We start from the raw sequence: 11,901 nt of genomic DNA, 5'->3' as shown, positions 1-11,901 counted from the left end.
ACCTGTCTCAGTGGCAAGCTACAAGCTTCCCAAAATAAGTTGGGTGAATTTTGGCCCATTCCTCCTGAATGAGCTGCTGTAACTGAGTCAGATTTTTTGGCTTCCTTGGTCGCACACGCTTTTTCCGTTCTGCCCACAGATTTTCTATAGGATTGATGTCAGCGCTTTGTGATGGCCACTCCAATACCTTGACTTTGTTGTCCTCAAGCTATTTTGCCACAACTTTGGAAGTATGTTTGGGGATATTGTCCATTTGAAGACACATTTGCGACCAAGCTTTAACATCCTGATTGATGTCTTGAGATGTTGCTTCAATACATCCACATAATTTTCTTTCCTCGTAAGCCATCTATTTTTTGAAGTGCACCAGTCCCTCCTGCAGCAAAGCACCCCCACAACATGATGCTGCCTCCCCTGTGCTTCACGGTTGGGATGATGTTCTTCGGCTTGCAAGCCTCCCCCTTTTTCCTCCAAACAACGATGGTCATTATGGCCAAGCAGTTCTATTTTTGTTTCATCAGACCAGAGGACATTTCTCCAAAAAGTACGATCTTTGTCCCAACGTGCAGTTGCAAACCGCAGTCTGGCTTTTTCATGGCATTTTTGGAGCAGTGGCTTCTTCCTTGCTGAGGGGCCTTTCTGGTTATGTCGATATAGGACTCGTTTTACTGTGGATATAGGTACTTTTGTACCTGTTTCCTCCAGCCTCTTCACAAGGTCCTTTGTTGTTGTTCTGGGATTTATTTGCACTTTTCACACCAAAGTACGTTCATCTCTAGGAGACAGAACAAGTCTCCTTCCTGAGCAGTATGACAGCTGCGTGGTCCCATGGTGTTTATACTTGCGTACTATTGTTTGTACAGATGAACGTGGTGCCTTAAGGCATTTGGAAATTGCTCCCAAGGATGAACCAGACTTGTGGAGGTCTACATTTTTTTTTCTGAGGTCTTGCCTGATTTCTTTTGATTTTCCCATTATGTCAAGCAAAGAGGCACCGAGTTTGAAGGTAGGCCTCAAAATACATCCACAGGTACACCTCCAATTGACTCAAATGATGTCAATTAGCCTATCAGAAGCTTCTAAAGCCATGACATAATTTTCTGTAATTTTCCAAGCTGTTTAAAGGCAGAGTCAATTTAGTGTATGTAAACTAGCGTATGTGACCCACTGGAATTGTGACACAGGGAATTATAAGTGAAATAATCTGTCTGTAAACAATTGTTGGAAAAATTACTTGTGTCATGCACAAAGTAGATGTCCTAATGGACTTGCCAAAACTATAGTTTGTTAACAAGAAATTTGGGGAGTGATTGAAAAACGGGTTTTAATGATTCCAACCTAAGTGTATGTAATCTTCCGACATCAACTGTATATACAGCAGATTGTCATTGTGTGGCTGGGTCAGACAGTCAGCTAGCCATTTGTTCATGTAATTTCAGAATTCCAATATGTTTTCATTAATTGAATTCTCTTGGTCTATTCCATGAGAATTTGTAAGATTCTTATTTGCATAAAATAGACAGTTACCAGTCTAATCAAAATTAGATAATAGTATTTATTCTCGGAGTGCGCTGCCATATAACCACAAACAACAGTTTATATACAAAATATGATGTCATAGGTTATAAAACGTCCTTTCTCCCAACAGTTCAAAAGTTTATTCCCACCCCTTCTCTCTCTCACTCCAGACACACAATTAAATCGAGATTAAACTGAAGTCTTCATCCATCACCATTCAGCAGACAGTTCCAGCTAATGGAAAACCTAGGAAAACACACACTGCCTTATCTAAACATCCCTGAGCTAAGTTGAGTCGGTTCAACCATAGGTTAAAGATCCTTTCTGCTTACTTAAAACCCACAATTCCAGTCCTCTCCAACCTGGCTGGAATGGTATTTATTTTATTTAATTACCCCCTGTTTCATGCTCCACAATCCCTCCCTCATGAATGAATTGTTTTAATCAGATATAATAAAACAGAGTATAAGTTTCATTAGTTATAGTTCTATTTAAAATGTAGATATTGTTTAGTCATTATTCATAAAATTCCTAACACCATTACACTTGCTGGTCTAGTCATTGTGTGGCTGGGTCTGAGTATATGAGTCTATTATTGATTGGTCACTAATTTGATTACATCAGGTAATCAATAAATGTGCTGGTGAATCGATCAATCACTGACTAGGCTATGTGGCTATCCCCTCTGTGTTGCCAAAATATTCTGGGCATTCAACAGTTTATGGCAGGGCATTTGGTCAATCAGATGGGTCTAATCTAGTGTCATGACGTTGCCCTCTTTGGGTACAGCGGGCACCATCCCCCTCTCTCTTCTCCTACAACCAGGCTGATGTGGTCAGAGAGGTCATAAATTCCTAGGGAAGACCCTGCCTCATGGCCACACAGTATAGAGACAGAGTGAAGGTTCATAGAAAACAAAGGAATTTCTTCCACTTCACAGAGCTTGAGGTCCGAACAACATTTATTTTCCCGGAGAAGGTATAAAAGATCGGGTGAAGAATCCAGCTACGAACTGGTCCGTTTGTTACATTTTGGGGAAGCTCATGGGAGACGGTGCAGCCACATTACCATAACGCTGTTTATATAATAGCCTCAGATATGAGGTTTACATCTAAACATTGTATAATATGAATGAGTGAAGATGATACTGTTTGTAAAATTGTGTAATGTGATTTTGGACTATTTAATGAAGGAAACTCCAATTCCCTTTTGATTTGAACTAAATCAGAGGACTGCCCATGAGCCCAGTTAGGGTCAGGCATCCTGGGACAGCCCTTTTCTGCAACTCCTGAATAAAAGCCCAACTTTGAGAAATTCTCAAAAGATCATGTTTTTCTCAATCACGAGAGGACAAAGGTTGCAGACCATTGCTGAATATTTTAACCATACCACGTGGTTAAACTCTTAGACTATCGATACTGACAGAATAAGAACAAGTCTTTGATATTAATTACTAATCTGCAGCTAGGAATTCGGTATCATTGAACGTGAAGAACGACAACCACCGAGACATTCTACAACAACATGAATGAATGTCACTCTGAACTACCCACGACAGAGAGAGAGAGAGAGAGAGAGGACGGAAACTCTCCAACAGAAACTAACTTTTCAACAGCGATCAAGACGACACACTGAGCGTAAATATATATATATTGATTGCAATTAATCCCGAATGAGTGAGCGTTCATGTGCAAAGGACTAGCATTTCAATTGTTATAATTATCAACTCTGTCGCGACTTCTCAGTCGACCCCCACCTCCCCTTTTGTCAAACAAGCCGCCATGCCAGTTTAGCCCACTAGGGGCACATTCCCCTATCATTTCTTGATACCATTTTCACTTTGTTTGTTTGTTTATGCATTTCTGTGAGTTACTTAGTTAGTGAATGAATGATTTAAGACAATTGATGTATGGATGACTCATAGTGGGTTTGTGCAGATACCTAACAATTTACAACGTTTGGAATGAGACTAACGTGAGGTAAAGTAAATAATTAATTAATTCGAAGACTAATTGATCAGATATAAAATATCTGAAAAGTTATATTAGGAAATTATAACTTTAATCTGAATATTTTCCTTGGTGCCCCGACTTCCTAGTTAATTACAGTTACATGATTAATCAGTTTAATCACGTAATACTAATTACAGAGAATCTTTGATAAAAACTAAGTCTTCAATTTAATGATAGTAAACACACGACACTAGTTTAGACTGATCCTATGGCCCAGTATTACTAGGTCTATGTGCTGTTGTGGTCCCTGGTGAAGGTCTAAGGCAACTGCCTGAGTAAGAATAATTTGGCATAAACTTACTTTATGTTGAACATAAGCTTTGACTGGTCTGACTGGTTTGACTGGTCTGACTGGTTTGACTGGTCTGACTGCATCACCGCCAATTCAATTCAAAGGGCTTTATCTCTCTCTCTCTTCCCGCTCTCTTTCTTTCTTTTTCTCCCTGTCTGTCTCTCTCTCTCTCTCTCTTTGTCTCTCAATCTTTTTCTCTATGTCTCTTTCTCTGTCACACTCTTTTCATCGCACTCTAACTCACTCTCTTTCGCTCTATCTCTATTGCAGCCCACAGCAACCTAGCAGCATACATGTGTGATGTTACTGTCGTAATTATGTTACAAAGGTACAGTACACTTTGCCAAAATATATTATCTTAAATATTTAAGCCTGGTAACAGTTCTCTTGACTTTATCATATCTAAACAATGACAGATATTTGGTATTTTGGTATTTTATTAGGATCCCCATTAGCTGTTGCAAAAGCAGCAACTACTCTTCCTGGGGTCCACACAAAACATGAAACATAATACAGAATGACATAATACAGAACATCAATAGACAAGAACAGCTCAAGGACAGAACAACATGCATTTTTAAAAAGGCACACGTAGCCTACATATCACTGCACCCACAAACTATCTAAGTCAAATAGGGGAGAGGCGTTGTGCCGCGAGGTGTTGCTTTATGTTTTTTTAAAACCAGGTTTGCTGTTTATTTGAGCAATATGAGATGGAAGGAAGTTCCATGCAATAAGGGCTCTATATAATATAATTTCTTGAATTTGTTCTGGATTTGGAGTCTATGAAAAGACCCCTGGTGGCATGTCTGGTGGGATAAGTGTGTGTGTCAGAGCTGTGTGTAAGTTGACTATGGAAACAATTTGGGAGTTTCAACACATTAATGTTTCTTTTACGAAAAGAAGTGATGCAGTCAGTCTCTCCTCAACTCTTAGCCAAGAGAGACTGGCATGCATCAGCCCTCTGATTACAATTAAGAGCTAAATGTACCGTTCTGTTCTGGGCCAGCTGCAGCTTAACTAGGTCTTTCCTTGCAGCACAGGACCACATGACTGGACAATAATCAAGACTAGACAAAACTAGAGCCTGCAGAACTTGCTTTTTGGAGTGTGGTGTCAAAAAAGCAGAGCATCTCTTTATTACGACTAGACCTCTCCCCATCTTTGCAACCATTGAATCAATATGTCTTGACCATGACAGTTTACAATCATAGGTAATGCCAAGTAATTTAGTCTCCTCAACTTGCTCAACAGCCACACCCTTCATTACCAGATTCAGCTGAGGTCTAGCACTTAAGGAATGATATGTACCAAATACAATGCTCTTAGTTTTAGAAATGTTCAGGACCAGTTCATTACTGGCCACCCATTCCAAAACAGACTGCAACTCTTTGTTAAGGGTTTGAGTGACTTCATTAGCTGTGGTTGCTGATGCATATATGGTTGAATCATCAGCAGACATGGACACACATGCTTTGTTTAATGCCAATGGCGGGTCATTGGTAAAAATAGAAAAGAGTAGAGGGCCTAAAGAGCTGCCCTGCGGTACACCACACTTTACATGTTTGACATTAGAGACGCTTCCATTAAAGAAAACCCTTTGAGTTCTACACAGCAAAAAACGAAACGTCCTCTCACTGTCAACTGTGTTTATTTTCAGCAAACTTAACATGTGTACATATTTGTATGAACACAAGATTCAACAACTGAGACATAAACTGAACAAGTTCCACAGACATGTGACTAACAGAAATGGAATAGTGTGTCCCTGAACAGGGGGGGGTCAAAATCAAATCAAAAGTAACAGTCAGTATCTGGTGTGGCCACCAGCTGTATTAAGTACTGCAGTGCATCTCCTCCTCATGGACTGCACTAGATTTGCCAGTTCTTGCCGTGAGATGTTACCCCACTCTTCCACCAAAGCATCTGCAAGTTTCCGGACATTTCTGGGGTGAATGGCCTTAGCCCTCACCCTCCGATCCAACAGTTCCCAGACGTGCTCAATGGGATTGCAATCCAGGCTCCTCGCTAGCCATGGCAGAACACTGACATTCCTGTATTGCAGGAAATCATGCACAGAATGAGCAGTATGGCTGGTGGCATTGTCATGCTGGAGGGTCATGTCAGGATGAGGCTGCAGGAAGGGTACCACATGAGGGAGGAGGTCTTCCCTGTAACGCACAGCATTGAGATTGCCTGCAATGACAACAAGCTCAGTCCGATGATGCTGTGACACACCTCCCCAGACCATGATGGACCCTCCACCTCCTAATGAATCCCGCTCTAGAGTACAGGCCTCGGTGTAACACACATTCCTTCGATGTTAAATGCGAATCCGACCATCACCTCTGGTGAGACAAAACCATGACTCGTCAGTGAAGAGCACTTTTTGTCAGTCCTGTCTGGTCCAGTGATGGAGGGTTTGTGCCCATAGGTGACTTTGTTGCCGGTGATGTCTAGTGAGGACATGCCTTACAACAAGCCTACAAGCACTCAGTCCAGCCTCTCTTAACCTATTGCAGACAGAGCACTGATAGAGGGATTGTGCGTTCCTGGTGTAACTCAGGCAGATGTTGTTGTCATCCTGTACCTCTCCCGCAGGTGTGATGTTCGGATGTACGGATCCTGTGCAGGTGTTGTTACATGTGGTCTGCCACTGCGAGGACGATCAGCTGTCCATCCAGTCTCCCTGTAGTGCTGTCTTAAGCATCTCACAGTACGGACTTTGCAATTTATTTCCCTGGCCACATCTTCAGTCCTCATGCCTCCTTGCAGCATGCCTAAGGCACGTTCACACAGATGTGTAGGGACCCTGGGTATCTTTCTTTTGGGTGTTTTTCAGAGTTAGTAGAAAAGCCTCTTTAGTGTCCTAAGTTTTCACAACTGTGACCTTAATTACCTACCGTCTGTAAGCTGTTAGTGTCTTCACGGCCGTTCCACAGGTGCATGTTCATTAATTGTTTATGGTTCATTGAACAAGCATGGGAAACTGTGTTTAAACCCTTTACAATGAAGATCAGTGAAGTTATTTGGATTTTTACAAATTATCTTTGAAAGACATGGTCCTGAAAAAGGGACGTTTCTTTTTTTGCTGAGTTTATTAGATAGATAGCTCTGAATCCACGATATGGCAGAGGTTGAAAAGCCAAATCACTTAAGTTTTTTCAACAACAGGTTATGGTTAATAATATCAAAGGCTGCATTGAAATCTAACAGTACCGCTCCCACAATCTTCTTATTATCAATTTCTTTCAACCAATCATCAGTCATTTGTGTCAGTGCAGTACATGTTGAGTGCCCTTCTCTATAAGCATGCTGAAAGTCTGTTGTTAATTTGTTTACAGAGAAATAGAATTGTATTTGCTCAAACACAATTTTTCATATCATTGATCTTGGCTTCATAATACAGTTTCTTCTTCTTTTGGTGAGTTTAGTCACATTATTTCTCAGTTTGCAGGAAGTCAGCCCGTCAGATGTACAGCCAGACTTATTAGCCACTCCTTTTTGCCCCATCTCTTTCAACCATACAGATTTTCAATTCCACATCAATCAATGGAGCCTTAACAGTTCTAACAGTCAGTTTCTTAACAGGTGCATGTTTATCAATAATTGGAAGAAGCAATTTCATAAATGCATCAAGTGCAGCGTCTGGATGCGCCTCATTAATCACATGAGACCAACACATATCTTTAACATCATCCACATAAGAGTCACAGCAAAATATTTTGTATGATCTCTTATACACTATTTTAGGATCAGCTGTTGGAACTTTGGCGTTCCTGGATATAGCCACTATATTGTGCTCACTGCATCCAAGGGGTACGGATGCAGCTTTAGAACAAAGTTCTACAGCATTAGTACAAATCAAATCAAATGTATTTATAAAACCCTTTTCGCATCAGCCAATGTCACAAAGTGCTACACAGAAACCCAGCAAGCAATGCAGATGTAGAATCATGGTGGCTAGGAAAAACTCCCTAGAAATGCAGGAACCTAGGAAGAAACCTAGAGAGGAACCAGGCTCTGAGGGGTGGCCAGTCCTCTTCTGGCTGTGCCGGGTGGAGATTATAACAGTACGTGGCCAAGATGTTCAAACGTTCATAGATAACCAGCAGGGTCAAATAATAATAATCACAGTGGTTGTAAAGGGTGTAACAGGTCAGCACCTCAGGAGTAAATGTCAGTTGGCTTTTCATAGCCGAGCATTCATCTTCATCTTCTTCTGTTATTACTCTGTGTTATGTTCCTATTTCATTCTGCTCTTCAATAGAAAATAGATGAGAAAAGACTAAGATAGAGCTGTCTTCTGTAACTGCCTAAAGGTAGCCCATCCTCCTATAGCTCCTCCCATCAGCCTCCACTGTTTTTTTATTTAAAAAAAATGTAACTAGGCAAGTCAGTTAAGAACAAATTCTTATTCACAATGACGGCCTATACCGGACGGTGCTGGGCCAATTGTGCGCCGCCCTATGGGACTCCCAATCATTGCCGGTTGTGATACAGCCAGGAATCGAACCAGGGTCTGTAGTGATGTCTCTAGCACTGAGATGCAGTGCCTTAGACCACTGCGCCACTCGGGAGCCCTATGTTGGGTGCATAGACAGATAACAGGACAGATGAGGCAGAACAGAAGACAGCAGGACTGGTTTGACTGGATCTCTAGGCTGGCATGCTCTTGGTAAGACTTAGGTGTATTGCCTGGGGCTGCATATGTTGACTGGTTGATTTATATTATTTCATTAACCATTTGGTTCACAGCCCATATGGGTAGACAAGACACTCTTCAATGAATATATGATCTCTTATACACTATTTTAGGCTCAGCTGTTGGCAATTTGGCGTTCCTGGATATAGCCACTATATTGTGATCACTGCATCCAATGGGTACGGATACAGCTTTAGAACAAAGTTCTACAGTATTAGTAAAAATGTGATCGATACATGTGGATGATCTTGTTCCTGTAGTGTTTGTAAACACCCTGGTAGGTTGATTAATAACCTGAACCAGATTACAGGCACTGGTTACAGTAAGAAGCTTCCTCTTGAGCGGACAGCTTGATGAACACCAGTCAATATTCAGGTCTTCAAGAAAGTAGACCTCTCTGTTTACATCACATACACTATCAAGCATTTCACACATATTTTTTAGATACTGACTGTTAGCACTTGGTGTCCTATAGCAACACCCCAAAAGAAAAGGCTTTAGATGTGCCAAGTGAACCTACGACCACAACACTTCAAGAACACTTGACATAAGATCTTCTCTAAGCATTACAGGGAGATGGCTCTGAATATATACAGCAACACCTCCCCCATAAGCATTTCTGTCTCTTCTATACATGTTATATCCTTGTATTGCTACTGATGTATCATCAAATGAATTATCTAAGTGAGTCTCAGAAATGGCTAATATATGAATGTTATCTGATGTTAGCAAGTTATTGATTTAATGAACCTTATTTCCAAGGCTACATATATTAATGTGGGCTATTTTCAGCCCTTTCCTGGGTAGCTTATCAGAGATAGACATAATATTGAAAAGAGCATTCAAAGCAAGAGAAAAAAAGATACATTCAGCAGTCCATTAATCAACTGGTCTGTGTGCAGCGGCTACGAACCCATAGGCTTGGCTCTCTCATCCCTTCCAGGCTTCTGGGAGGGAGGGTGGACAATGAGCCTGTCAATGTGCCCACGCGCTCTGGCAGCTTTCATTAAAAAAAAATTAAAAAATTGTACCTTTATTTAACTAGGCAAGTCAGTTAAGAACAAATTCGGCCTAGGAACAGCCTAGCCTTGTTCAGGGCAGAATGACAGAATTTTTACCTTGTCAGCTTGGGGATTCGATCTTGCAACCTTTCGGTTAGAGTACTATCCTGTCTCCAAATTAACCCTATAGCATTATCCTGTCTCCAAATTAACCCTACCTAGTATTCTTCTTGTCTAACTTGCTAATGCTGTCATAAGGTTATGACGAACAGTCACCGTATATGCTTCTGAATGGAGGGGGGTTGTTTCATTTAAGAGGTCCAAACTCTAATGTAATGTGTCGATTTTAACAATTCCCCATAAGGTTGCAAAATATCAATAACCTTCCATACATTTCTGGATGGGGGATTCCCAGATTCCCTAATTATTCCCTCCTGACTTCCTAGGTTTCTGTAAAACCTGGGAATAGGCCTAACCCAAGCAAAACCAACACATTTGCTTCTGTTTTTTGGGGTTGCGATACTTTAATATTCTCTCCTTCCTAAACCTGCCTACTAAGATGTTTACCCTCTAGTAACTGAGAACCTGCCTACTAAGATGTTTACCCTCTAGTAACTGAGAACCTGCCTACTAAGATGTTTACCCTCTAGTAACTGAGAACCTGACTACTAAGATGTTTACCCTCTAGTAACTGAGTTCCTGCCTACTAAGATGTTTACCCTCTAGTAACTGAGAACCTGTCTACTAAGATGTTTACCCTCTAGTAACTGAGAACCTGCCTACTAAGATGTTTACCCTCTAGTAACTGAGAACCTGCCTACTAAGATGTTTACCCTCTAGTAACCGAGAACCTGCCTACTAAGATGTTTACCCTCTAGTAACCGAGAACCTGCCTACTAAGATGTTTACCCTCTAGTAACTGAGAACCTGCCTACTAAGATGTTTACCCTCTAGTAACTGAGAACCTGCCTACTAAGATGTTTACCCTCTAGTAACTGAGAACCTGACTACTAAGATGCTTACCCTCTAGTAACTGAGAACCTGACTACTAAGATGTTTACCCTCTAGTAACTGAGTTCCTGCCTACTAAGATGTTTACCCTCTAGTAACTGAGAACCTGTCTACTAAGATGTTTACCCTCTAGTAACTGAGAACCTGCCTACTAAGATGTTTACCCTCTAGTAACTGAGAACCTGCCTACTAAGATGTTTACCCTCTAGTAACCGAGAACCTGCCTACTAAGATGTTTACCCTCTAGTAACCGAGAACCTGCCTACTAAGATGTTTACCCTCTAGTAACTGAGAACCTGCCTACTAAGATGTTTACCCTCTAGTAACTGAGAACCTGCCTACTAAGATGTTTACCCTCTAGTAACTGAGAACCTGCCTACTAAGATGTTTACCCTCTAGTAACTGAGAACCTGCCTACTAAGATGTTTACCCTCTAGTAACTGAGAACCTGCCTACTAAGATGTTTACCCTATAGTAACTGAGTTCCTGCCTACTAAGATGTTTACCCTCTAGTAACCGAGAACCTGCCTACTAAGATGTTTACCCTCTAGTAACTGAGAACCTGTCTACTAAGATGTTTACCCTCTAGTAACTGAGAACCTGCCTACTAAGATGTTTACCCTCTAGTAACTGAGAACCTGCCTACTAAGATGTTTACCCTCTAGTAACCGAGAACCTGCCTACTAAGATGTTTACCCTCTAGTAACTGAGAACCTGCCTACTAAGATGTTTACCCTCTAGTAACTGAGAACCTGCCTACTAAGATGTTTACCCTCTAGTAACTGAGAACCTGCCTACTAAGATGTTTACCCTCTAGTAACTGAGAACCTGCCTACTAAGATGTTTACCCTCTAGTAACTGAGAACCTGCCTACTAAGATGTTTACCCTCTAGTAACTGAGAACCTGCCTACTAAGATGTTTACCCTCTAGTAACTGAGAACCTGCCTACTAAGATGTTTACCCTCTAGTAACTGAGAACCTGCCTACTAAGATGTTTACCCTCTAGTAACCGAGAACCTGCCTACTAAGATGTTTACCCTCTAGTAACTGAGAACCTGCCTACTAAGATGTTTACCCTCTAGTAACTGAGAACCTGCCTACTAAGATGTTTACCCTCTAGTAACTGAGAACCTGCCTACTAAGATGTTTACCCTCTAGTAACTGAGAACCTGCCTACTAAGATGTTTACCCTCTAGTAACTGAGAACCTGCCTACTAAGATGTTTACCCTCTAGTAACTGAGAACCTGCCTACTAAGATGTTTACCCTCTAGTAACTGAGAACCTGTCTACTAAGATGTTTACCCTCTAGTAACTGAGAACCTGCCTACTAAGATGTTTACCCTCTAGTAACTGAGAACCT

Source organism: Oncorhynchus keta, chromosome 35 (assembly GCF_023373465.1).
Source record: "Oncorhynchus keta strain PuntledgeMale-10-30-2019 chromosome 35, Oket_V2, whole genome shotgun sequence".
In the NCBI taxonomy this organism is placed as follows: Eukaryota; Metazoa; Chordata; class Actinopteri; order Salmoniformes; family Salmonidae; genus Oncorhynchus; species Oncorhynchus keta.
The sequence above is the reverse complement of the archived record's forward strand: the minus strand, read 5'-3'. Positions refer to the sequence as shown.